Genomic DNA, 27935 nt, shown 5'->3' on the forward strand with positions numbered 1-27935 from the left:
ATGCCTTAATCCCAGCTACTTGGGAGGCAGACATAGGAGGATCGTGGTTCAAGATCAGCTCAGAACACCCCCCTCACAAAATAAAAGCTAGAGAGATCCTATCTCAAAAACTAAACCAGGCATGGTGTAATCCTAGCTACACAGGCAGCATAGGTAGAAGGACCACAGTCTCAGGCTGGAATGAGAAAAAAACACATGAGATCCAATCTGACAAACAACTATAGGATAAAAGGACTTGGGGGTGGCTCAAGTGATAAAGCCCCTGCCTGGCAAGTGCAAGGCCCTGAGTTCGATCCCCAGTACAACCAAAAAAGGGGGGGAGGGCAAAAAAAAAAAGATCCAAAAGTTTGGAACTTCCAAAAACACTAAGAAGGGGCTTTGACACATTCAGCTGAAGAGCAAAACCGACAATGCCATCAAATGACAGTCACATCCATGCCTGGGCTTCCGTTCTAAACTGAATCCAGCACTACGTCTTCTGCCCTCTCCACCACCCTCCCCTTCTTCATAAATCAGGCAGATGCCTGATTGCAAAGGTGGTGTCTGAGCCCTGAGGCCCTGGAGACGGGAGCACTATCCTCATGACACCAACAGGGAAAAACAGAGCATGAAGTCAGGCTCTCAGGAAAACATCCTTCCTTACTCTTTATAAGGACCTGGAGGCTCCAGTCAGAGAAAGCTGGGGAGAAACACAGCTTTTCAGGCAAGTATGGACCAGGCTCCAGGTAAGATGATCTTTTGTTTTGTTTTGGTTTTTGACTGTACTGGGGTTTGAACTCAGGGCCTTGTGATCAGGGGGTGCTCTACCTCTTGAGCCACTCCATGATCCACCAGCACCTTTCTCCCCCCTTAGTTATTTTTCAGAGAGAGTCACTTGCTTCTTTGCCTGGGCCAACATTGGGTCTTCCTACCAACACTTCCAAGTAGCTGGGATTATAGGCATGAGCTACCATGCCCAGACTAGCTGATTTTCTTGACATAACCTGAGCACTTGCTATCCTGGAGCATGCAAAGCTGTGGTCACTTGGAGGTGGACAACAAGAGCTTAAAGCACCAAGATTTCATTCAGAAAGACAGAGGTCACCGCACAAGCAGCTCTGTCTACCCCAGTGACTCAGTTTCCTCTGCTCCATACCCAGGTGACCAGGAACAGTGAGATCAATGAGTCCATGACAATCCTCAGATCAGCCCCTCACATTGATCTTCTGTAGTCCACCCTCTCTTCCATTTTCCTAAAACATAAATTGTACAGAATCCCTCACAGACTTGACCTTTGTTTCACTGGCTCTTCCAATTTTATTTTCCAAATAAAATCCTGCCCCATCTCCTCAATGCTTCCCTTGACTATCATACAGCCTCACTCACACTGTTCCTTTCCTCCGGCCTCCTCCCTTGCCTCCTCTTCTGCCTACATCTGCCCGCCCTCCATGCCAGCTGTCCTGGGTCCTGCCATGCCCTGGACACAGCAGCGTGGTCTTCCACCGCCCGCACTTCAGTGCTCAGCTCCTGCTCTGTGCACTTCTGTGGGAAAGTATGAGCGCCTTCCATCCACAGCCTGCACCCTGCAAGGGCTTGACACGCGTGTGCTCACTCTGCCATCACAGCTCTGTCCACTTTGGGGACTGAAAGGTAGGTATGTGAGCCCACCATCCTGCCACGCAGATCACTTTTCAAACCCAGCATCCAGGAAGAGACAGAATAAACCATCAGTTGTCAAAACAGAACAGGAATGGTTTTTTCCACTCAATGGAGTTTCCACTGTGGACAAAGCTTGACTAGGGATTACACGCACACAGACACACATGCATACACACAGGTGCACTCATGCACACACGTGCACATACAGACACATGCATACGCACATGCATGCAGACACATGTGCATATACGTACACAGAGACACATGCATGCACACACGTGCACACATGCACACAGACACACGTACATACATGCACACACATGCATACATGCACGCACAGACACACAAGCATACACGCACACACAGGCACACAGGTTTTAGCCTCAAGAAGCAAAGGCCGCCTATATGTGGTAACCCTCACGGTGCCATGTGTCCACAACACCTGCTGTCTTGGAGGGTCCTGCTGATCAGGAGCGTCTTCCCAGATGAGCTGGAATCCAAAGAACTTTTACATAAGTGCAGAGGACAGAGAAGCACTCTGGATTTGCTAGGAAAGAATGAAAGAAAAGGAGTCTGAGAAGTGTGGCTCAAGTGGTAGAGAGTCTGTCTTAGCAAGTGTGAGGCCTTGAGTTCAAATCCCAGTACTGCCAAAAAAAAGAAACATAACCAAAAAGTACAAAAACATGAAAGGAAAGATTATTGTTGGAAGACAAGTGAAATGGGAAATGCAAAGTGTTTTAGGAAGATTATAAAATGAGTTGTTTTCTGAGGCAGATAATCTAAGAGGCGATGTGTGGACAGTTTTAAGGAAATCCAGGTAGACAGCTTGGGTTTGATCCTCCAACACCATCCCCCAAAGTGAGTTCACTGAACAACTTTCCTCTGAGTTGCTATGAGGCGAGGTAAGCACTGACGAGTAAGTTTGGAGTAAGTTTGAGTAACTATTCCATCTCCTTTCCGGAGTGTAACAATGTATGTCAGACTATTAAAGAAACTTGAGACGTTCCCCAGGAAAGGAACATTTGTCCCTGTGTCTCTTCGTGTTCTAAACCTCACTGTTTTGAAAAAAGTTTAAACATGCAGAACTCCATACAGACTGCTAAAGTTACATGCACGTTTTTAAAAGCACAGACTACAGAGCTAACAAAGTGAGAAGACGTCACCGATGGAGCGGCTGGGACGGGGAGGAGAACATTCGGAGAGGAATGAGAAAGTTGAGGTCCGGAGTGAACCGGGCACACCTCCACTAGCTTAGCCACCGCGGGCTTCCTGTAACACCTATCCAAAATACTTCCTGCACGTTCAGAGACGGTGGTGCAAATCCCTCGGTAAAAGCAGGGGGAATGAAAAGAGGAGTGACCTGCGTGGGAACAGGTTCAGAGGCTGCCCGTGAGCAGTAAAGGGACTCTTTCTGAATAATTGGATGTCCTGGCAGGTTACAGTCCAAATCAGGGCTAGGTGGGTTTAGAACATTCATCTTCTAAATCAGCTAAGCTGGTCCTTGCTTTGAGATCTAAAATTCGGGAAAGTAAAGAAATTGTGGTACAGTGCTAACAGAAATGCTAGAAGTTCAAAGGCAAAATCATTAGCCAGAGTGTTCAAAACAGGCGTGTATTTACGATTTTCAACACTGACCCTCCATCCTTCCACGCTCTCCACGCCAAACACACAGAAGGACTTTACAAATGTTTACAAACTGTCCTCCTTTCACCCGGAGGGCAGTTTCAGGTTCAGAAAATATTTGAACTCTTCCAAGAGACCATTTAGTAAACTGCAGAGCAATGCTTGGCTGCTGTCTTCCAAATGGCGGTTCCAGAACTTGCCTTCCTTGGGACATCAACGGAGGCTGCATATAAGAGTAGGTCTTATGACTTGGTGTGGAAGGCAAGGCTGACCTGTTTCTTCCCTGCAGGGCTTCTAAGAGTCTTTACAGCGTCTATATGGGGTCTCTCTGAGGAGTGATGACATACTATACAGGGACTCAACCTGAGACCCTTTCTCTCATGAGTTTTATATGTGACTGACTGTATTGGTCCATTTTTTTGTTGTTGTTGCTAAAACACAACCCCTAAGGCTGGTAAATTTATACAGGAAAGAGAGTCATTTAGCTCATAGTTTTGGAGGCTGAAAATCCAAATGACATGTCACTGACCTGGCAAAGGTCCCCCTGACTGTAACTCACCATGATAAGTGGTGTCATGGCAAGAGCTTGTGTGAGAGGGAGAGACCACACGGTAAGACAGGAAGTCAGAGAGTCAGGAAGGAGCCAGGCTTTCTCAACTACAACCACCGCTCTCACAGAACAACTAGCTAATCCCTCCTGAGGACACCACCCCCAATGACCTTGCACTAAGTCCCACCTCTTAAAGGTTCGGCCACCTTCCAACATCCAACACATGAATCCTTGCTCTACAGACAACCCTGCATGGCTTGGATCTGAAATGTCCCCCAAAAGGTTGTGTACTGAAAGCTAGGTCCCCGGTTTACTGTTGGGGGTGGGGTCTTTCAGAGGCAATGGTCATAAGAGGCCTGACCTCGTTAATGGATTAATCTATTGATGGCTTCCTAGCCTGGTTGGCGGTTGGGAGAAAACTTTAGGGGGTGGGACCTAGGTGGAGAAGTAGGTCACTGAGGCATGGTGAGCAGCTGTCCTCTGCCACACTCCCCTGCCATATTGTCCTCACCACAGGCCCAGAAACTACATGGACTGAAACCTTTTAAACCATGAGTCAAAATAAACCCTTCTCCTTTTAGTTCATTTCTGTTGGGTAGTTTGTCATAGATTTGGAGCACCGACTAATACAAACCTTTCAACAGACCACTGTCCCCTCAGGAGTTAGCTCCTTCCTCAGGTAGAAAGACCCGAGTCACACTGTGACATTACTAATGCGACATCTGCTGTGAGGACTGGTGGGCTCCTTGGGAGTGGTCAAGAGTCACTTCACCTCTAACAGGAAATCCCCACCCTTTCTTGGAGACCTCACAGGTCATGAGAATCGACTGAGATCCTGCGTTACCCAAGGACCTGATGGAAGGACGTGGAGGTGAGGCAATCTCTGTGTCTGCTGAATTTCCACTTTCCCCTAAAACCCCAGTTTTTCCCAAAGCCTATCAGGCCCTCATGACAGAACCCTTCCTACTCAGGCACCGTGCTCTCTGGCCTTCTTCCCTGCTTCCCACATGGCCCCACCGTCGCCATGGCATCCTCCTCTGGGGCTGCCTCCCCCATGTTGCCTCTGCCTGGGAGGGGGCCTTCACCAGGGGCCTTCCAGAAGTGCCCTTGGCTGCTGCTTCTCCAGCCCGCTAGCTTGTTCTGTTTTCTTCAGAACTTTAGTCTCACCTGATATCATCTTACTAAATGATTCACATGCACGTTTCGTGTCTAGCTACTGCTTCTAGAATGTGAGGAGCACCCGGCTGCCTTGTCGCCCATGGTCTAGGCCTGGAGTCTAGGGAACCCTTACTAACTTGCACCTGTGACTGCTGGGAACTTGGGGAAGTGGCTGCTTCTGAAGGGAAGGAAGGGAACTCCTGAGGACAGGGTGAACAGGCTTCCCTGGTGCTGAGAATGCTCTAGTTCTTACCTGGACAGTGGTCACTTGGGAGGGTACACTTGGTGGTCCCTTACACTGTTATAAATTAGTTGGGGTTCTCTGTTGTGTCCTGATTTAAATCAAAATGACTGCTGGTGAATTCATGTTTATACAATCACGAAGAAAGGAAAGATGACAAGTGTTACTATTTTTGAGGGCCACACTCTCCTTGGCACTTGGTGGGTGCTATCACATTGCTTCTTCAAAACAGCCCCGCAAGGAGTCACGTGAGCCATCTTACAGATGAAGGAACTCAGGTACCCAGGGGATGTGCAGCTTGCTCATGATCACACAGCTAGTAAGTGAAACTGGAGTCCAAATCAGTTGGTTCAACACCAGCTGTTCTACCACGCCCTGCTTGAAAGTCACGTCCAAAGTCAGACCTGCTACTTTGCAGTTATCATCTGTCCCCACACCCTTCTCTACCTAGACACTGTTACAGGGCAGGTGGCTGGGTGCTGTCCTTACGTGGCACCTTCTTCAGTACCTATGAACGCTACAATGGGCTGAACTTCACCTTGGATCCAATCAACCAGCACTGGTTCAGTATGGCATAAACAAGGACAGTGGGCAGAAACAGCAGTCTGCCCCAAATATCAACAGTGAGGACCCACCAGGACAACAGCTCAGTGCACTCTCACCTGGACCCCTCAGGAGTGGGACCAGCTCAGCCTACAATCTGGGGAGTCCTGCCTGCCCTTGACTTTGAAATCTGACCAGGTTCTTGTGGTTTTCCCCAGGCTTTTAAAGTCTTTGGCAGGAACAGCACTTCTAGTTTAAGGCTGATCCAGGGAGAAAGCTGTAGTGGGGACAAAATATGCTTTGATGATTTTTTTTTGTCTCAAATAACTACTTGCATCGTGGATTACTGTACCATAACAACAACTGAAAAGGATTTGCTTCTCCACACAGAGGGTCACCTTAGAGTGATTAGCGTGGCTGCCAAAATACGGATGCCTTGCAAACGACTAGCGGTGGCAGCGACAAGTTTCTACAAGAAGAAGTTAGGCAGGCAAGGGCTACAGGAAAGGCCCAGCTTCCACTTTCAGCAGAGTGAAATTGTTTGCCTTTCCTTCCGTGAGTCTGACAGACTCGCCCAGTTTCAGTGGGGTTGATTATAAAGGTGTCAGACCCTATCAGAAATTTGATGGCAGCCATACATTATCAAATAAATAAAACGAACCCTCTTTTGTCCTACCTTTGAAGTTGCCTTAAGTTACTCTGAATAGCATCTTCCTCTGCCAAACCTCCTGCTTCTTGCATAATGAGATACTTTCTCATTAGCATATCACAAATATTCCCACTCTCTTTTACAAACCCTGAAAGATTTCTTTTATAGTACATCAGGATTTCTCACACCCTATGAAGAGGTAGAAGAATTAAAGCATATGTCAACTCAATTCTCCATGTTTTTCTTGTTTTGTTTTGGGTTTGTTTTTATTTTAGACTTTTCTTTTTTGCTTTTCCCTCCTTTCTTCCTCTCCCTCCTCTTTCCACCACCCCTCTCCCTTTTCTTTCTTTCAAACCAGCAGGGCTCCAGGGAACAGCACAAAGGTCACAGGACTGAAAGCAGAAATCCTGGATTGGGGTTTGGCTGAAGCATTAATTAGCTGTGTCATTTGAAGCAAATTGCTTCACCTTGGAGGATTCTGGTTCCTGTTCTGTGTCATGATGAGGCTGGCCAAATGGAAAGTCCCTCATGGCTTAAAACACTAAGATTCCAGTCCCCAAGCTTGAACAGCTCCTTGTCTCCTTACTCAAAAACTGGAACAACTTATTTTCTTTGATTTAAACACAGATAGTGAACTACATCCGAATAGGTATAGACATCAGTAAACAGGAATGCAATCTTAAAGGAACCCAGATATCAAACTGCAGAATTATATATTACCGTGAACAGCAAACAGGCTTCCCAAGACAGGCAGAGTTGTATTTTTGACTAGCTTTACTACACTGAGGCATATGTAAGTGTGCACGTACACACACACACACACACACACACACACACACACACACACACATGCTTTCAAAACTGCTTAGGCCGGTGATTATAACTGACATGAACTAACTCTAATATGAAGAAAAGTAAGACAAGAAAAATGAAGTCCTGTCTTTGGTATACTAGAAAAAAGTCCAATCACTTTAATAAAATAATTTGGGTTGTCCCAGGGACATCTGGGTTTCAAGATTTGGCCTCTAATATAAAAATCATAAAAATACAGAAATCAATTGTGTTTCAAACACAAGCTGCTGGAGAACAAAGGACATTTTCATGGTCTAACTAAAACTGTCTAATGGAAGGATGAGATAACCCTGTGCAGGTCTTCCATTCCTGCCTGGCCTTGGCCACACCAACAGTGACCATCTGGCTTCTGCTCTCAGTGAGCTGCCCACCAGGTTCCCTGCTTTAGACTCCAGATTTGGCTTCTGCTCAGCCAGGCCTGGACTGTCCACTCTCCTCTTCTTTGATCACCACCACTCACCTCCACGAGCATCTGTCACACTGATCCCAGCCCCCAGCATGGAGATGATGTCATGTGTGTTCAAAGCATCACTGCCTCCAAGGTGCTTTGGTCACATGAGTAGTCCCAGCACCTAACAAGCATGTGACACCCAATGACACTGGACAGAGGGAAAATGGTCCAGAGGAGGAGCAAGGTGACAAGCAAAGTGCCATGGGACTCCAAGATTGCTCCTCAACAGCCCCCAGAACCACCCTGCTGAAAGAGCACCAGATAAAGCATTACATATGTTAGCCACCAAATTGGAGTCCAAAGAATTAATCTTAACCCGGATGAGGGAAAGAACACCAAAGACTGAGGAAGTCAGAACGCCAGTCCTATATAAGGTGAGGGGAGGCTCAATAGGAAGCCACCTACATTTTTTCAGAAGAATAGCAAGAAAAATCAAGTTTTAAGAAGATTACTTAGCAGAAGCTGGGTATGGTGGTACACATCTGTAATCCCAGCACTAGGAAGGCTGCAGCAGGAGGATCATGAGTTCAAGGCCAGCCTGGGCTACATAGCAAGACACTATTTCAAAAATGAAATTACACACCAGTGCAAACAGTACACCGAAACAGCACGGAGATTAAGGGACAAATTATTTCAAATTACAATACAGCCATAAAAATCATTGCAAATAATTATATTTATAGATATGGAAAATGATCATATAACATTATATGATCCAAAGCAATACAATGACATAATCACAATTTTAAGATTCTTCCACAGTTGTATTATAATAATTTTAGATATATAGATATATAAATTCAGAGAAATATTTAGATATATAGAGATACAGAGATATATAGGCATAGAAATAAGGAGAATATTTACATATATAGATATATATAAATATATAGAATAACTATCAAAGTGTTTTCTAAATGATGAAATACGTAATTCCCCCTTCCTTCCCTCCTTCCTTCCTTCCTTCCTTCCTTCCTTCATTTCCTTCCTTTCTGCCTCTTTTTGTTTATATTTTCTAATCTTTTCTACCACGAACATGAACTGCCTGGGTCATTTTTTTACATCTCCCCTGAATAAGTAAATAACCCGTTTATAAACATTAACTAGTACAGGAAGAAGGTGAGGATTTGGCCACAGGCAGTGGTGACAGGAACTGAGGCAGGAAGCGAGCTGATGGAGGTGGGTGGCTGACTGGGTGAGGAGTTTACAGGAAATCAGAAAGGCACTGTGACCAACAGGGAAAATGCTGGTCACACTGCCACATGGGCAGCATGCAGGGCAGTTAGCTTGGAGGTAAGATCCTCAGGGTTCCCTTGGACATGGTTTATTTGCAGTGGTGAGAGGTCACAGGATTGCCGTGCCGGGGAGAGCACAGGGCTCAAGGAGGCTGAAGATTCAGGAGTCCTGTGAGCTGCCCCTAAGTGTGCTCCCAGAGGGGCTTGTAGTTGCCCGAGGGTCGCCCTTCGGGCTATACTGAGATGACTCTGTGTAGGAGCAGAAACCTCCTGTCCTATTCATCATTTCATCCCCAAGGCCTCATCTAGTGCCTCATGCATAGGTGACACACAATAAATGGTTTAAGAACTGTGTTAGTGAATCCTCCAGGTGCTGGCTGAAGTAGTGAGAGTGAATGAGTTACTATCATGGTGGGAGAGATACAGAGGTAAGTGGAATTGAACTTGGGAAATACAGAAGCATGGCAGGGAGGAGCTCTGCTCACAGCACAGATGCAAACGAGGGCAGTGCAACTTTGCAGAAACCAAGGAAGGAGAGCTGCAAAAGCAATCACAGAGGCGAGAGCTACAGGAGACACGACTGGGGACAAATTCGCCAATTGCAGTTGCCCACGACCCCAGGGAGAACAACTCCAGGAGGGTGGGAAGAACTCCAGCTTGACTGCTAGAGGTGAGAGGAAGGAAAATAAAATGAACAAAGGCATCACTTCACTTTTAGGTTGTGTGGTGGAGAGGGACAATATCTTAGCTCAAGGAGAAGCTGAGTCAGGGCCTGTATTAGTAAGCTTTCCATCGTTGTGACAAAATACCTGAGACAGGTGACTTTTATAAGGAAGATTTATTTTGATTTCAGAGGTGTCAGCCCATGTTGGTAGGCCCAATGTTTTGAGCCCGTAGTGAGGCAGAATATTGTAACAGGGGCCCTACAGTAAGTAGATCAGAGCTGCTCACCTCATGAAGACCAGAAAGGTGAAAGGAAGAAGGAAGGACTGAGGTCCCAATATCCTCTTCCAGCAAGCCCCAATGACCTAACTTCCTTCCACAAGGCCCCACCTCTCAAAGGTTCCACCACTTCCCAACAGCACCAAACGCCGGCAACCAGGCCTTTAGCATATGGACCTTAGGGGACATGTAGGATCCAAACCATAACAGGGCAGAACCTTAAATTGAGAGGGGACCCACACACTCAGGATCAGGAGAGAGTCAGGCTGCGGCAGCTGTGGTTTGCACTGGCAGCCACTCCCACGGGCAAGACGACCTGCGAAGGCCTGTCTGTTCTCATGTCCTCTAGGCCCCTGCAGCACTCCCAGCCTACCCACACAATTTAGCTCCAATTACACCCTCCTGTATCCACAGCTGCTTCATGTGTCACCACCCTCCCCCTTCAGATGGCCCAGACCAATTCTTCAGAACTTCCACAGTAAATTCTGGATGAAATCGGATAGCTGACAGTTTAAATCTCCTAAGAAAAGTGCCAAAGAGAATAAGTCTACAGATATTAACACAGATGCAATAACTCTGAACATACATTACTACAAAAAGAGACTTTTTTTTTTTTAACGAAACACTTTGGCATTACCCTTCCTTTCTTCCCTAGCAGCAAAACACCCCATTGTTCTCAAGCAAGGGCATTATTGTCCCCCAGGATCCACATCAGCTAAGTGCAAAGCAGTGCTCGCCTGGACTACCCTACCATTAGCTGCAACTCAGGTGGGGACAGGTGGCTGGGTACAGTAGCTACTTTTAGACAAGGCGTCTGCAGGCAGGTCCCTGAGCCGCCTTTTCTTGGCTTGGAGACTGATACCCTACCATTGAGCTGCTGGGGACCCCAGGGGCACCCCTAGGATGTTTCTGCAAGGAAGACTGTCAGAGATCCCCCAACAGGCCAGGAGCGAACCTCTGGACTGGAAGCAGACTCAGAAGAGACCTGCCTGGGCAGTGGAGGTGGAGGGGAGCCTCAGCCAGGCAGCTCTGCTCCTGACCCAAACTGCAGCTGCTGAGGCCAGAGCACTCCCAGAATGTCTGAACATTCCAACAAGGAGGTGCCATTAGGAAGCTAAAAATGCCACACGTCACTTCAAAAAGAAGGCAGGACAGAAGTGAAGGGCCAGCATTTGTTCCCCATTCTCCCTCCTCCAGACAAATCACTAACATTCCTCAACATCTAATTCCAACCACAACTTCCCTGATTCTTCCTCACATGTAGTTTGCAGTAGGAGAAATCAGCCGTGTGTACTTTGCACTTTTTTCTGGTGTTGTAAGATGCTTACGTACACATTTTTACAAGTGTACGTAACACATTTATACACATATTCCTCACAAACCTTGCAAAAGAATCCACCCATCCTGTGCTGAGATATTTGTGAGATGGATGCTAAACACACAACCATTAACTTTTCTTCAATAATGAGCTTGGATTTCCAAGCTACCTTGCTACAAACTGCACTCTCCAGCAAGAAAAAGTGAACATGTGGAAATTATATGAATATTTTTAGGACACAGGGATCCATTTAATGTATTGAAGCAATAATTTATCCAACAGGACCCAAGTGTCCAGAAAGCCTGGGGGCCCCTTGTACACATGACTACACAACTCCCCCAGGGCAAGCCTATGAACTAATAGGATCTGCATGGGGCATTAAAGAAATGGAATGGGCGGCACCGAGGCTAGCGCCCCCTGCAGGAGAGTCTGGAGCACACAACTTCATTGCCAGGCAGTTTGCAGAATAAAAGGTTTAAACTTAGGTGTGTAATTTGGACTTACTTTCCAAGATAGTGTTCCACAGGTATGGGACTCAATTCTGTTATTTCCTCCCTCTCCCTCATTTTAATTTTGTCATACCCTCCCTATTGGACCATTTTGTGAAATCTAGATTACCAAAAGGGAGAAGGGCTGCTTGCTTAAACATCAAGATTTCAGTTCTTGCAAAGAAAGAACAAATGTATCCACAGAAGATTTTCTATAGAAGACTAGTCTGAGGACCAAAGATCTCGGATTTTAATGTCACCACACTAGCCAAGAATTGCCAAGCATTACTATATTCATATGCACATTTAAAAAGCACTCCCTGTGTATAAGCCATCTTCCATATGTGCACTAAGTGACAGGAAAGCACCAAGTGACAATTAATTAGTTGACTTCTACAATCTGCCATTAATTGCTATTTTAAGTTAAAATGATTCCATTAAATTTCAGTTTCTGAGCTCTATAACAAATTCATGTAAAGTTACTATTTCTCACTGAGATGTCAAATATTTTCCCTACTGGTTCCATTTAAATAGGATTAAACTATTTTTGTTTACACATTTTAGATAAGTGGACCTCTCTTATTTACTACTTATTTAAAAATACACATTTGCATTTCAAAAGTAATGAATTTATTGCCTTGCTCCCACAGTTTTTCCAGGGCTAGTTTGTAAGCTCACATCCGATATCTTTGAATAAATATAAGCCTTGATTAAAATACACTCACACACAGTGTGTCATATGTTAGTTCTCTATCTATGAATCTTAACCGTAGGGAATCTAATTATTGGCCTAAGTTATAACGTCAAATAATCAAACATCAAGCAAAAAAATGCACCTAATTAAAGAAATGTCTCTTAATTAAGAAACAGAAAAGTCCAAACTAATGGTGTATGACAGCGATGCACCAATCCATTACCAAAAACACTTCTATGTGTTTCCACAAAGTTTCTGGAAAGATCACAAAAACACACTACATAAGAACAATCCGAATATGGAGAGCAATTTACAAACAATTCTCCAAAAACAGAGGAATCATGAAAATAGGAAGGGCCAGTACATAAAAGTTTGTAACAAGGATACATCCCACACGAGGCACATAAGTGACACCACCTGACGTGCCAGATTTTAGACAAATGAACTATTCCTGCCACCATTCCCAGAAAAAAAAAAAAAGTCAGGTTTTATGAAGTATTCTATTTTGCCTTTCAGACTAACTTCTGCGTTTCTTCCAGCTAACAACACACCCCAGAGTTCAATATACTCACGGTCCAGACCAGGTCCCAGGTTTCTGGTTTTTGCAAATGGTCTGTAAATGTACAGATGGTAATAATCTGTGGCTTACTTCAGATCCTGACGACTGCTGCTTTTCTACTCTTGGCTTCCTTTGGTGCCAAGGATGTCCTTGTCCTCCAGAGTTACCGCACCACGCACGTGGAGGGAAAGTGCTGTCCACGTTTTACTGCACTCATTCAGCCGTCGGTTTCCTGAGCGCTATCTTACACGTTAAAGACAGTCTGCTCTTCAATTCCCATTTTCTTTTGCCCCAGGAAAGGGGTGGGCTCCCCGTAGGCAGCCGAGATTTAAAGTTGTGCTCTTCCAGACTGCATTAAAATAAATCCAAATGCGATTCGTTTGTGCCCTCAGACTCTCGCCTTCCCTGTTCCCGGGGCGGTGTTCATTTTCCCACACTCTCCTGCGACGGTGAGTGGCCTGTCTGGGCAAGTTTGCTAACACTTGCCCAGGAGATTAAAAACCCACACTGGAGTCATTAAGGATCCGCGGGGCTGGGCCCGGAATCCATGCCACACCGTCACCTTGACCTGAAAAGCAACCAGGAAGGCCTCGCCACCAACACAGTCCCCTGGCATTTCCAGGACCTTGACTCACCTGTATTTTCTGTAACAAAACGGTCCTTCTGCTCAGATGCCACGCCAGGAGGGAATTCCTGACTTTCACTTTCTGTCACCTTGAGCCACATGAGCTGTGAACCACAGAACCTGGGTGACCACACGCCCCACGCTGTCCAGAAAAACCCCAGTGCACAATTATTGCTGGCACTGCCTTCTCCCCTCAGCAGTACCCCGATTTCATCAGGGCTACCTGCTTACCTAGGGATAGCTTTGATTAAAGTTCTGGAAAGTTCTTTACACTTTCCACGTGTTTGAAAAAAACAACTGACAAATGTACCCCAAAATTGCAGGTTCAAAACCTTATTTAACCAGTTTGAATTCTAAGCGCTTACAGCTTCCTATTAAACACCAATTTGTAAATCCATTCATTTCGCCATATAGGTTTTAATTTCCTTTTCCTTATTAATATAAATCCTAAACATTCTACTTCTAAATACAGAAAGAGTCCGCCATGGCTGAAAGGAAGACTATCCGGTTTCAGGGTGTGGATGGATATTCAACCTACAGTCCCTTTGATGAGGACGTGATAAGACGGTGTCTCACACTGGATGACAGAGGCGGCGACAACACACTCTGAGCTTCTCGTTAAGAAAGCTCAGTGAAGAACGGTACTGCGTGGGCTGGGGGTTAGCTCAGGGTTAGAGTGCTTGCCTGGAATGTGCCAGGCTGCAGGTTCGAGTCCCAGCCCTGAAAAGAAACAATTGTGAGCAACAATTACTACTAATGGAAATCCCAAACAGGAACACGCACAAACATCACAAATCTGGTCAATGGAGGACATGGCATTTTGTTTTTCTTTTTTATTAGACCTTGAAGAATCTAAAGAAGCAGGCATTTGGGAGAACCTGCATGCATCTGAAAACACTGAGGCAAAAGAGACCAACCAGAAATTTGAAAGCTCTGGAAAAACAATTCCCGGGCAAATAAAATAAACTGAAGCAAGTACAACCATCTGAAGGAACAGCTTCCCCTCCAAGGTGCACAAACAGAGCCTGTGGTGACCCCCGCTCCCCTTTGTCTTTATTTCCAGCTGTCCCCTCTCTCCCACGGCCCCATGGCATGGAACCAATCACTAACACCTCTACCTAGACGTCTTACACACAGCTCAGACACAAGGCATTTATTGCTGCTTCCATGTTCCTGGTTTTTGTTTTTGAGACAGGGTCTCATTATGTAGCCCAGACTGTCCTTGAACTCGTGATCCTCCTGCCTCAGCACCCCCAGCACTGGGATTAAAGACATGTACCACCAAGCCCAGTTAATATCCTACGTGTGTTTTATAAGGCCAGCCACCAGAACTCAAAATCCAACACTGTCTCCTGCCAATCCTATAAATGCTAGTTCCAAAATATTTCTTGCATTTGTCCCCAGTCAAGCTGCGTCCTCTCTTCTTCCACCCTGGCAGGGACCACCTGATCCACCTTGGAATTGCTTGGTCCAATTTTCATTCTTAGACTCGATCCCACCTTCAGCTGTGTGACCCAGGGCAGCCCCACACTGGGGTCCAGCAGCACTGGCTGTCATTCACTTCCTAAAATTGACCCAAGAACTCCTGGCTCCCTAAGGCCAGTCTCCTGCCAACCTTCAAGTAAGAGGGCTTCACCTGTGAGCAGTGACCCCAGGCTTCTGTTTTGGTAACGGCCCAGTAAGTCTGGCTCTGCTGGGGTCTGGAACACTTGCCAGTGTCCCCACTTGGAGCTGGAAGGCTCTTCTCCCACGTGAAGAAGCTGCCAGCCCCAGCTACACGGTGCTCAGACCCACGTCCTGCTCACCAGCTCCAAGTGTAACCAAAACCAGAGGCAGAAAGCAGGCAGTCAGGAGAATTCTGCCTGCGCCACCTGGGCCCAGCATGGGCTGTGAGCTGCTGCTTCAGCATCAAACGAACCACAAGCACTGGCTTACTTTGGCTCTGAACTGACACTCCTGGGTCACCCTATTACAGGATGGCTTGGACAGTTTGTATTTTTGATTCCCATTCCTAATCTCCCACTTCCCCAATAAAGATAGCAGCTTGCTCCAATTTTGATATGGTTAGGACAGACCAGTCATCTGGTACCCTTCCAAACAGCTACCCACACCCTTATCTGCTGCTGCCTGCCTGTTAATTATCTTTTGTCTTTCTTCCTAGCTTGTAGAACCCTAGTCTTTTGATATTTTTTTTTTGAAGGCCCTTTCCCAGCCCTGAGAAAAAAATCATGAACTAATAGCAATCTCTTCTTTTGGTCAAGTGATTAATAGAAGAGTGGGCATATGACCTAACTATGGATAATATACTATAAGAAGTCTTCTGAGGGGAATTTTCTGCTTAAACTTAAAAAAAAAAAAATCTTTTTTTTTTGCAAGTTCTCCGCCTTGAATTCAGAGGAGATACACGGAGCCATAGCAGCTGTTTTGAGATCAAGAGGCAATAACTAAAGCTATAAGATCCAATACCCTGACAATAGTGAAAGAGAAAGACTGATAAAGCCTGAGTTCTTTAGTCCTTGCCTATCCATCCCCAAATTTCTTGTTATGTAATTAAAATAAATTACTATTTGTGCAAACCAGAAAGAATCAAGTTTTCTGTTACAGGTGACCAACCAAATACTGTTCCCCTAGTAGAACACACATGCCAACTTTCTAGGAAGCTGGGTCAGTCAGAATCCCCCCACACACCCTCTTCCCTTCTCATTTCATCTCTCTCCTCTCCAATTCATTTTGCACTGAACTCATACAAATGCTTGTTTACGCTTGGGTAAGCATAAGTTAATTGTACAAAGGTGTCTCACTGTGACATTTCCACACATGTGCACTTCGTGTTCTTTGATCACACTCGTCTGCTCCATACACACAGTGTTTGTAAGGCACCTGTGTACAGAGTGAGTTCAAGGAAAATGACAGGGTAGGAAATTCCAAGGGCCTGTTCTTCCACAGAAATAGCAAATAAATGAGCAAAAACTGTTAGACTCAACTTTAGCTGAACTAGGACTAGTCCAAGGTCACAGCAGTCAGGTACAGACAAAGAGAAAGGGGGGGATCTTAGCAGTAGTGGTGTAGGGCATTCGTAACCTGCCCAGGCCTTCCCCCAGTCCTGGAAGAGGGCAGCCCACTTCCTGTAAGGGTTCCTGATGCTGGAAGGCGCAGAGCACACCTCGTCTTCAGATAATTGTGGTCATTATCTGTTTTACCCTGTCTGGCGAACCCTGAAGGACAGATGCAAAGGGCTTATATTTATTTAATCTAATTCAGAACTCTCCCTGGGGAAGGAGGTCACTACACAAAGATCATGTGTCTGAAATATTTAAAGCATGTGATTTAACTGGTGACACACTGGAGACAAGGGATATTGTGGCAAGCGACAGTCACCAAAAGGCCTGGCAGGAAGGGCTGGGGCATGAGCTGCTTCTCCAAGAAGTGTGGACTTTGAAAAGCTCCACACATTCCTGGGAATCTAGAAGCCACACACAGGCTAAAGGAGGGGACATGTTGGTGAAACACGAGGTGGCTGGACGCTCTCAGGTCCAGGCATGGCACGAGCAGGAAGTGAGGGCTAAGGCAGGGTTCAGGGCCAAATGGCTGAGGGCTGAGGCAGGGTTCAGCTCACGGCATATTGGCTCCATGATTTTTGTCCTTTCTTTTCTTCCTTCCCTCCTCCCTCCTTCCTTTCTTCCTTCCTTTATTTTTCCTTGTTTTTTTTTTTTTTCTGGCTTCAGATCTTTAAGGAAATCTCACCTGATATAGCAAACTTATACCCATTTTGTTTTGAAGCTTCTGAATACAAATGGTTTAAGTGAATAAAACTGATGATTTGTTTTTTCTCTCACCTACAAATGCCAGGAAACCTAAAAAAGAGAGTGAGTTGGGTTCACTGGCTCATTTTTCTGGGAAATCAACTGAAGACATTTCTTACTGCCAACCTATTCAGCTGAACTATGCGAACTCTCAGACAGTGTAGAGTCAGAGGAAAACGTCACCTGCATCCTAACACCTGCTGTGACTCTGTGTCCCTTTCAGAGGCTCACGCCTCACTCAGAACGCCAACAAGTGTAAAGTCGCCGTACTGAATACTGGTTTTGGTGTTTGGAAAAAAGGATTGGATTGTTTTTAGATTAGAAATTGTGGCTGACCCGGCTGAGATTAAAGAGGCAAACATAATTTCTTCTCGGGATTTTACACCTGTACTCCATAAACCACGAGCTGTATATGAAAAAGCGAGCTGAGTAAAAACGAAGTCCTGACCTATGGGCCAGTGGTAATTAGAATTATTGGAAATACACTGGCATATGGAAAAAGGACGAGAAATAAATAATTATGGAATTTGGGATGGATTTTCTTTTGAAATGTTCTCTCGTGTAATCATCTTTATGATAACTAAAACTCAAAGAAAAAAAAAAGAGAGAAAAATCTAGATTTTTTTTTTTTTGCCAAAGCCAGAAAAAAACTGGCTTTGAATCGTGCCATCAATTTCAAATGCAAATAATGTATTTCTTGGAGACGTTTAGGAAAATCTCTTTTTTCTTCTGCTAACATTATAAATAGTTCTTACAGTTTACTTTCACTGTTTTTCTCTAAACTGTCCCTAAAACTTAAATTTAACAAGTGTGAAAATAACTGACAAGTCACGTTCTGTATTTTTTTAATTTGGAACAGAAAAATGCATTAGCACCAAGTTTGGAAACAACCAGGCACTGTTGGGTTTAAAGTAAGACTCAAAATAAAACATTGAGTAATTAATCTTGTCTTTGTCTTTTTAATATTGGTGCTTTTGTACTTAAGGAAAAGATGATAAGTAGGCTTTTCTTAACAGCCCTCTCTAAGAAGCATTTTTAATACGTACAGAAGGAACGGGGCAACTGTGTCACCATGTGTGTGAGTTTCAGCAGACAATTCTGATGGACATGCACTAAACATCTTTCCTATTTGCTTAAATGCTTCTGCTCCCTCGTGCTCAAAAAATCAGGAAAGCAAGAATGTTTTTGCTACTAGGCCACACATCAGTGCCCTTTCATATTTCTACGTGTCACCTACTATTTAATGGCTTCAGTTACATCTTACACTAACAGTGGAAAATACAAGAAATGCCCAAATGTTCACAGATCCGTGTTTGGAAATCTGAAAGCCACCCAGGACCATCCCATCCCGCTCTGTGGCTCACAAGTGTTTATATACTTGGCTTTGGCTGTTGGCAGCCAAATACTATTATTTTCTACATGTAATAAAATGCCTTAAATTTCCACTAATATTCTGAATATTAAAACAGAGAGAGCATGCTATAGTGCTACCTCACGGTGGACATTAATGGACTGACTTAGAATTCACTTTGCTTCTTCGTTTGTGACAGAGTCTTGTGATGTAGCCCAGGCTGGCCTCGAATCTGTGCTATTCCCTTCTTGGTCTTTCAAGTGCTGGGATTAAAGGCATACACCACCATGCCTGGCTCAGAATACACTTTTATTTCTCTTTTTTTCTTAAAATCTTTACCTTCCCTAGAGTTTACACACTTGAAAACCCACCTCAACGTCAACCAAATGAGTTGCTTGTGCTTTCATAAACTGGTTTGCTTTTGTTGTTTTCAGGGGATGGAGTCCAGGGCCTTTTGCGTGCTAGGCAAGTGCTCTACACCCCAACCCTTAAGATGTCACCTTGTTGGTGAGGCTGTGCACACGGCACTGGAATTACTACACAGTGATGGAAGATCCACAATAATGCATGGGAACTTCTGCAGTTTTGATCATTCCAGTTTGCAGGATAGCGCTTGGTATACAGTTGGCACCCACTAAATGTCCATCACCTATTTGCTGATGTTGTAGAACTACATCAAGAAAAGATTCATTTCATAGGGAAATAATTAAAAATAGAAATGTTACCAACTTTGCTGTCAATAACAGAAATGCATTTTCCTAGATTATTCTTAAATTCCTATCTCTTTACCCTCTGGATAGACTAGATGGAACGTCACTGCAGTCACTGTGGGCCACTCACCCTGCTGACATACAGAACACTCTCTAAGCCAATCCTTTTAGGTGGTAAGTCCGTTTAGTAAATTGTCACTTAACACACACTTAATGACAACCTATTCACTCTCCAGAAGTGACCAATGGAGCTTAACCTGTCCTCCTCCTCCCGGAACTTACAGTCACATGGAGAGGATGCACTTTTAAATAAGCATGTGCAACCAACAATGACACCATGTCCTCCATCTGAAATTGAGACAGTGTCCAGTATGTCATTAGTGGCTATTCCAGTGGAGGACGGGGAGGCCCACATTCAGACACAGGCGGCCACCTGGATAACAGGTCTCTTCTTACTCAGTGGCTTCCTCTGGTGCCAGCACAAATCCTGCTATGGCCTCAGCTGCCTGGGGCCTCTGGGCTCCTTGTCCACTGGCCAATTCTGGGGATTTTGGTCCCCTTTGTCCTCAAGGATCACTTAATCTTGAAGCCAAATGAAGGGAGACAGTGGGAAGGAGAAGAAAGTGAACTGTCTTTAACTGAGCTCCCCTCTGTGCCAGACACAGGAAACACACACTGTTCTCAAGGCCCCTCAAACCTGCTGGAGTCCATCATCCTCCACTGATGTGTAGAGATAAGGAAGATCACAGAGGAAAAGTTCCAGCAAGTGGCATGGCTGAGGCTGAAATTTAGACCTGGGGACAGGACCACAGATGCCCTCCGAGTTCCTCCCTTCGGGAATGTTCAGCAACTCCTGCAGACTCATGAACTAGGACCTCTAGAAAAACGGGACACTCAGCCCTGCTTCCCAGCTCATGAAAAGCAGGGGACCACCTTTCCCTTTCCCCATGACAAAGTGAACCACAGCAGCCAGCACCACCCGCGGTCAGACGCCTCTACTCCAATGTTGATGAGAGAAACGCCCAGCCAAGAAGAAGTTCCATGAATCCATCACCCAACTCCACACACCACGAGAAGCTACAGTAGAAATAAAATTATTTCAGACCTGTGAAGACTTCCTTCAGATGCTATTCTGAGGATGCCTCACGCGTTCCTTGCTTTATTGTTTGTCTGTTGGCCTTTGTTCTTCACTCTCTTGCACAAGCTTCTGCTTCAAACAGCATTTTCCAAAAGCAACGCTTATATTTTAGGCACATTTGAGCAGTGCACTGAAGAGTCAGTTTTTACTTTCTGATCAATGTAAGCTTGTCCCTCACATCCTGGAGAATGTAGCTCTAAGAGACTGTGACAGAAAAGTGACAGTTCCCTAGGAAAAGGAAAAAGGATTTGCCCCCAAAGCTTCCAGAACATTGCAACTGAGACACAAAACAGCAAGGTCAACTATGACAGAGCTGGCAGGACGCAGGGAGCTGAAACAGGAAACTCAGCTATCTGGCTTCTCAGATAAGGTGGGACAAGTGCGTTTCACCACCCAGGGGGCCCGAGGAGGCAGCACGATGTGGCAGCTACATGGCCTTCAGCCTCAGGCCTGGGTTCCATCTCAGCTGTCACTAGCTGACTTGATAGCACAGTGTTGGGCCCGGCTCCCCAGCATCCCACACTTCTGGTCTTGAACTCTAAAGTGGGGGTCACAGCATGGCCTGCTGTCTTGGCAGGGTTGCTGTCAAGAGCAAATCACACACACTAGAGGTGACAAGCATCAACACTGTGGGAATCCAGCACTGTGCCTGGGGTGGCCAGGTGACAGCAACAGATGACAAATCCCAAGTGCATTTCCTTGTCTAAAGGAGATCTGTCTAAAATGTAAGATTTGCCCAGCACTCGGGAGGCTGAGGCAGGAGGATCGCAAGTTCAAGGCCAGATTGGGCTAAATAGCAACAGTCAAAAACAAAACAACTGCTCAGTTCCGAGGCTGGTAAGTTGGGTTCTGGCATTTTGCTGACAAATGACACAGGGTCTTGACAAGAGCAAAGGCACGGACCTTGCCACCCTCTGCAAGGGTTGATTCCAATTTTGCTTTTCTTATGAAAATGGAAATAATTAAAATAAATTACAGAGTGTTACTGCTGAATATTTGTGCCCCTCCCCCCAGTTCACAAAGAAACCTTAACCCCCAATGTGACAGCTCTGCAGGTGAGGCCTTTGGGATGTGACAAGGCTTACAGGAGGTCACGATGAGTCAGAGCCCTCAGAAAAAGAGGAGACCAGGCTACCTTGTCTCCCATCATGTGGGGACACAGTGAGAGGCGGCCCCCTGCAGGGGGATTCAAGAGGAAGTGAACTGACCAGAACCTTCATCTTGGCCCTCCCAGCCTCCAAAACTATGAGAAGTATGTTTCTGTAGTATAAGCCACAAAGTCTATGGTATTTTTGTTACGGCAGCCTCAACAGATTCACACAGAGAGGGTGCAGAAAACAGTGATGAGTATGATGTTTTGAAGCTTTAAAACAGCTGCTATTAACAGGGAGACCTGCAAGGGGAGGAGTCAGCTGATGGGTAACCCACAACTCTCTTTGTGCTCTTCTTACTTTCTAGAAGTCACTCAATGAGCACTCCTTTGGGGCACTGTAGACACGGTCTCCTTTAACCCCACCACTATTCCTCCAAGTCTTGCCAGTTTCTTATTCTTGCACTGCATGGTTAAGACACTAAGGGGGAGTTGGGTTCCAGGAAGTGCTCAGTGTCCTGCCAGTGTTAGAGCAGAGATGGGGCCACCTCCGTCTGGGAGGCCAGAGGGAGAAAATGCCACCTAGGGCCCATCTTTTGAACTCCATGAGAACTCAGGAGGTAGGGGTACCGTTGCCACTTGCTAGATAAAGACACAGACTCAGAGAGAGAACACCACGGAAACTGAGCCTCATCTGCACAGCCTTGCTCCCTCCCACACCCGGCCCTTCTGCTCCGTCCATCCTCAGCCCAGCCCACTCCACTCCACCTTCACAGCCACCACTTCACTTCCATTGTGAAATCCTGACCCCACCACTGCTTGCTCGCTGCTCTCTTTCCATCTGGCCTCCATCCATCCATCTCTCAAACCCTAGACCAAGTCGATCTTTATACCATGCACGTAATGGAGGTATCGCCCAGGCTCTGACGCCTTAATGGCTCCTCAAAGCCACAAAAAGAACAATTCAAATTCTTTATAATGCAATGCATAAAATGGTGTATCAAACTGTGTATCAGGATCTATTAGGAGTCATGAAACCAATTGAGTTGGTTGGCAATTAGCATTAATAAAAAGGAAAAAGAAAAAGAGGTGGTGGAGTGTATTAAGTAGCAAAGTGCCTGCCTAGCAAACATGAGGCCCTGAGTTCAAGACCCAGTACCACCGAAAGGAAAGGAGGCTGGGAAAGAGGGAGGGAAAGAAGGAGGGAGGGAGGAAGGAAGGGCATAAAATAAGTAAATAAATAAAATAAAATAAATAAAATGTAGGATATTCAATCTGAAATAACAGCTTTATAATTTTGCACACACTAGTGTCTGGCCAGTTTGAAACCTTGGTCCATGGCTTACAGACATAGTCTATATTTAACAGTTAATATTTGTTTCAGGAATTAACACCTCCAAGACACAAAGCAGACTTGTATAGCAGTCTCTGAAAAGACTTGGGAAGGAAAGAGGTTGCCAGAGAAGCTGAAGAAAAACTACAAACACCTTAATTTCAACTTTAGCAAAACATAGCCCTCTTTTTCTTGCAAAAGGAATACTATTAAGCGTGACCTAAAGCAAAGTACGGCACACAAACCAAATCCAACCCACGGACTAGGAATTGTTTCTCCATTTTTAAATGGTTGGGAAAAAAATCAAAACTATTTCATCGCATGGGAAAATGATACGAAATTCGAATTCTGGAATCCGAAATAGAGTTTTGCTGGGACAGTCGTATTTGCTCAATCACTCTACAGTGGCAGAGCTGAGCAGTTGTGTGTGAGATTTTATGGCCCACAAAGCTAAAAATCATTACTATCTGGCCCTTTATAGAAAAAATTTACTGATTGCTGACCAAAAATTCAGTTCCCATGAAGGTACCTATGTTTCTGTATTCAGATACAACCAAGCAAGTTTATTTAAAGAGAGGAAATATATAGTATATTGATACAAAACTGATTTTTTGGCTGTATGGGATTGGAACTCAGGACTTCACACTTGTTAGGCAGCTGTTCTACCACTTCAGCCAGTCCACCAGTCGTTTTTGCTCGGGTTATTTTTGAGCTAGCGTCTCACTTTATGTCCAAACCAACCAGGATCACAATCCTACCATTTACAGTTTCCGTGTAGCTGGGATGACAGGCACACATCATCATGCCCAGATTTTATTGACTAAGATGAGGTCTCACTAACTGTTTTCCCAGGCTAGTCTCAAACCTAGATCCTCCCAATCTTCACCTCTGGAGTAGCTAGGATTACAGACTTGAGCCACTGTGCTCAGCTTTACAAAACTGATTTAACCTTCTTTTTTAGTGTTTTCACCCTGTGTTCTGGGAAGCCCTACGTGTTAAGTTGATGTCCCCTTTGCGAAACAGAAGCCTCTGAGATTCTTATCTTACCTTTTTTTGCCTCCTCCCAAAAAAAGAGTTGTTCTGCTCTTATCCTTATATATGGGGACACCCAGGACTTGCAATTTTATTTGAAAAAGGGTTTTCTTCAGAAACCCTTTCAGTTCACGGTGACCTATTTTACCTACAGAGGTGACTATAGCCTCAAGCGAGTTTCAAAGGCCACATAAGAAAAGGAACCATTATGCATCTAACACTACACAAAACAGGATTGAAAACCAATCAGCCCTGTTAGCTGAGCGAGCATCTATGTGCAACAGAACAAAACAAAAGCACCCAACCTGGCTGCTATAAGGAGACATGACTTTTGTCTTAAAACTCTTTCTTCCAGGTCAGCTTAGCCGCATTTGCACATAGTCCTCAGTACCTTTATTAAATACAGAAAATTACAAGCAGTTTGATGCACATTCCTGGACTGTTGCTACACACCCATTTGCCTGGTGGTAGCCAAATCAAAAACTTTAAAGAAACTGCAAACCGGGTTGCAGGGGGCCTATAATTTATTTTTATAAGTAATGAGTCATTAACAGGTACTTCAGGAGGTAATTAAAGGGAAATTGATAGAAGTTGACTGGACGGTTTGGAGTTTTTATGTTTGCTTTTTTTAGTAAAGCAATAGCCTGCTACACTCTAGTCAAAGCATCTGAAAAATTGGTTCAGTCATGTCTTACGAAACTAGTAAACTGATACAGGCTGAGCTCCAACTGCAAAAAGCAGTCCTCAGACATGTTCACCAGGACTGACTTTTGCTGAAAGCCTGGGGCAGCCAATAACAAGACTGTCTTCCTAAACGCTCAAATCAAGACAGGCCGTAAGGCCTGCAGGGGAAACGGGGAATTACCTGTGGGTTATGTTTTAATGAATGTATCTTGTAATGGGCAGGAAAGGATCAAGCGGCTTCATTATCCATCTAACTTTCCTAACAGGGATTATAGGAGGAAATTAATCACATAAGCCACCACTGGCAAGAACACAGAGCTCCATGAAAGCAACGCCAGTGTTCCTAACTCCACGGTCACAGTTATACAAATTGTGACTCCGGTTCAGGATGAGTATTAGGAGCACCCATTCTTTTTCAAAATCTTCACTAGGCCAGTCCACTTCTTTTCACCGTTCATCCCGTGAGCTGTGCTGCCCTGTGCAGTCATCTGGGATATATTTCAGACGGCCTAATTAGTTCTTTATTTTCCTTGCCCCACCTTCTAAGCTTCTTATGTGTTCTAAAAAGTTGTCCAAATGCTCAACAACAGTGAGCAAGGCCAGATCAGTGAGTTTCACTTTTAGATCAGACGCAGGTTGAGCACAACAGCCAGGGAGGGAAGACCAGCACTACGGTTCTGATGGTCTCATATCTCAGAGTGAGTATCTCTCATCCGAAAATCCAAAATCCAGATCGTGTCACCGATGTGACCCCACAAGTCCAAAATTCCACGCGTGACCCCATGTGGTGTGACGCAGTGCAGACTCAGGCACACTACAAACATCGTATAGACTCTCCCTTAGGCTATCAAAAGGATGTATGAAGCACAAATAAATTTCGTGTTTGCACTTGGGTCCCGCCCCCCAAGACATTGCATCATGTTTATGCAAGTATTCCAAAATTTAAGAAAATCCAAAACTGAAAATTCTGGTCCCCAGCAGCATTTTGGGTTAGGAACATTCACCCTGTTTGATGGTGAAAGCTCTCCCAGTGATCTCCAGAGCGCGCTGACCCCGCTCCTGAGCATTTATCTGCAGTCGGATAAGCAGATTAAACCACATCTCCAGGCACTGAAGAGGGGCTGTGGCAAGTTTGAAATACGAATGTTAGAAAGCCCCGGAATGTTCACTTTCCCACTGAAACTGCCCTGGTGTTACAGTCAGCTTTAAAACTTTCCTAAGAGGCCAGGAAGAAAACGTGGCAACTGCGTGCAGTGAAAATACAGCAAATCACATGGGCACACACACATGCACACGCACGTGCACACACACGTACACGCGCGCGCACACGCGCACATGCACACCCCGCAGGCATCCCCAGGTAGACATTGTGGTTACTGTAAATGTCGCAGGAAGGCCGTGCAGGGTTTTTGCAGAAAGCAGGGATGTCACACTGGTGCTGCTTTTCTTTGCTTTGCCCCCTAGTGGGGAGACTAAACGTGAGCCAGCCACCTCCAGAAGGGGACAAAAGAGAATAGGTTCTCTGGACCTTTTATAGCTACGATGCCTATAAAATTACAACGACAATGGAAAGACAGTAGAGAGAACACAGTGTTTTCCAAATGCGTGAGGGGTGACTCCGTTAAATCATCCGTTCTCCAAAGGCCACCCTTCGGAGGCGTTGCCCACTTGGGTAAGGTATTCTGGCGATCCAATCTAGACCGACGACCTGACCCCAGCGTGACAAGACCAGAGTCTCTTTACAGTGACCCAGAGAAATTCACACTTGATTGCGGCATCTTCTTTTCCCCCAGTTCCCCACCGCCACCAACACACACACCACAAAAGGGACTTGCGTGCTTAGTCCTCAGGTGCCACAGGCCTCCCTGTGTGACCTGAACGCAGCATTTTACAAAGGGAAACCAAAACACCTAGCACGTTCACCAAAACCCACCGTGGCCGCACACCAGCAAGGTTTGGGTACCCAGAGTTTCATCCCACTCACGGGATTTGCGTCATCATATGTAGCTCCTAACACCCAAACCAGCTCCATTTCAAATGATTTCCACTAAATTATTGCTATAAATGAGCGCCTACAATGGAAAGAGCACAAAATGCAACCTCAAAAGGCCACAGGCCTAGCTCCAGCCTCTGTCGTTGATTTACTCTGTAACCCTGCAGTGTGCGCAAGAGCACAGGTGACAGGACCTTGCCTGCAGAAAGTCCCTGTGGTTTCCCACCATCCTAATGTCAGTTGTTCGGAAAGAAACGGCTTCATTTCTTGTGCTCCTGGTGCCCTCAAGTGGCTCCCAGGAAAAATGACATTCCAGGGGTTTTTAATTCTAGCACACATGCAGAATGTTAAAAGTCCAAGGCACGAAAACTTTTCAGATCCGTGTGATGGCAATTTGCAGGTGACAACTTTCGAGACCGTGGCACTCAGATATTTGCTCAAACACTCATCTAGACGTGGCTGGGTATAATACTTTGCTTCAGGGGTTTTTTGGCAGGTGATACTGGGATCTGAACTCAGGGTCTTATGCCTGCTAGGTAGCACTTAACCATGACTCTAATCCTTCTTGCTTTACTTATTTTTCTAGGCTTTTTGCCCAGGCCAGCCTCAGATCAAGATCCTCCTATCTCTGCCTCCTGGGTAGCTTGGATTACAGATGTATGCCACCACACCATGCCTTATCGGGTATGTTTGACTCAGTGGATTAAAGCAAAACAGATTGTCCTCTGTAATGTGTGGGCCTCATCCAGTCAACTGAAGGCCTCAAGAGGAAAGACGGGCCTCCAAGGAAGAGGGAATCTATCTGCAGCACAAACTTGTCCCTGCTTCTCCAGCTCGGGTTGTGTGTGTGTGTGTGGTTTGTGTGTCATTGGTTCTGCTTCTCTGGGGAATCCTAACGCCTCAGTGATGCTTAACTGCCTGTCACAAAAAGCTCATGAACTCCCTCCCAAAGTGAAGACTGCTGTAAGGAAGGAGTCACGCTAACGTTGAACACGGGCAATTCCTGCCAAAGCACCCTGCACCCATTGTCCCCAGCTCTTACTCCACAGGCTGCCCTCCACAAGGGCCCAACCGCTGGAGCGCCTGGCACAGTGCTGCAGTGCTGAGGGAGGTATCGCGGGCTGCTTTCAAGGCACGGGGTCTCTTAGCCTCTGCCCAGGCTGTGGCAGAACTCTGACAAAGCAACCGCCACCTGTGGGAGGAGCGTTGAAATGCTTGCATCTTTGATGCAGTAA

The 27935-nt window shown here is 45.5% G+C and overlaps 1 protein-coding gene across 7 annotated transcripts in view; it reads right to left on the bottom strand.

Annotated features, from left to right (window-relative positions):
• Window positions 1-27935, bottom strand: part of Stox2 (storkhead box 2) — a 200823-nt gene that overhangs the window by 137931 nt on the left and 34957 nt on the right. Inside the window, exons 1-2 of one of the 7 annotated variants that reach the window (XM_074054884.1) lie at window positions 13577-15928; window positions 12955-13290 (exon numbers count right to left, since the gene is read on the bottom strand). The exons of 5 other annotated variants lie outside the window; for them this stretch is intronic. The gene's annotated coding sequence lies outside the window, so the exon portion shown is untranslated. Of the gene's footprint in view, window positions 1-12954; window positions 15929-27935 lie in introns of those variants that run through there. One more of the 7 variants, XM_074054883.1, reaches the window with a different exon arrangement.

The sequence above is a fragment of the Castor canadensis genome, chromosome 14 (assembly GCF_047511655.1).
Source record: "Castor canadensis chromosome 14, mCasCan1.hap1v2, whole genome shotgun sequence".
Lineage (NCBI taxonomy): Eukaryota > Metazoa > Chordata > Mammalia > Rodentia > Castoridae > Castor > Castor canadensis.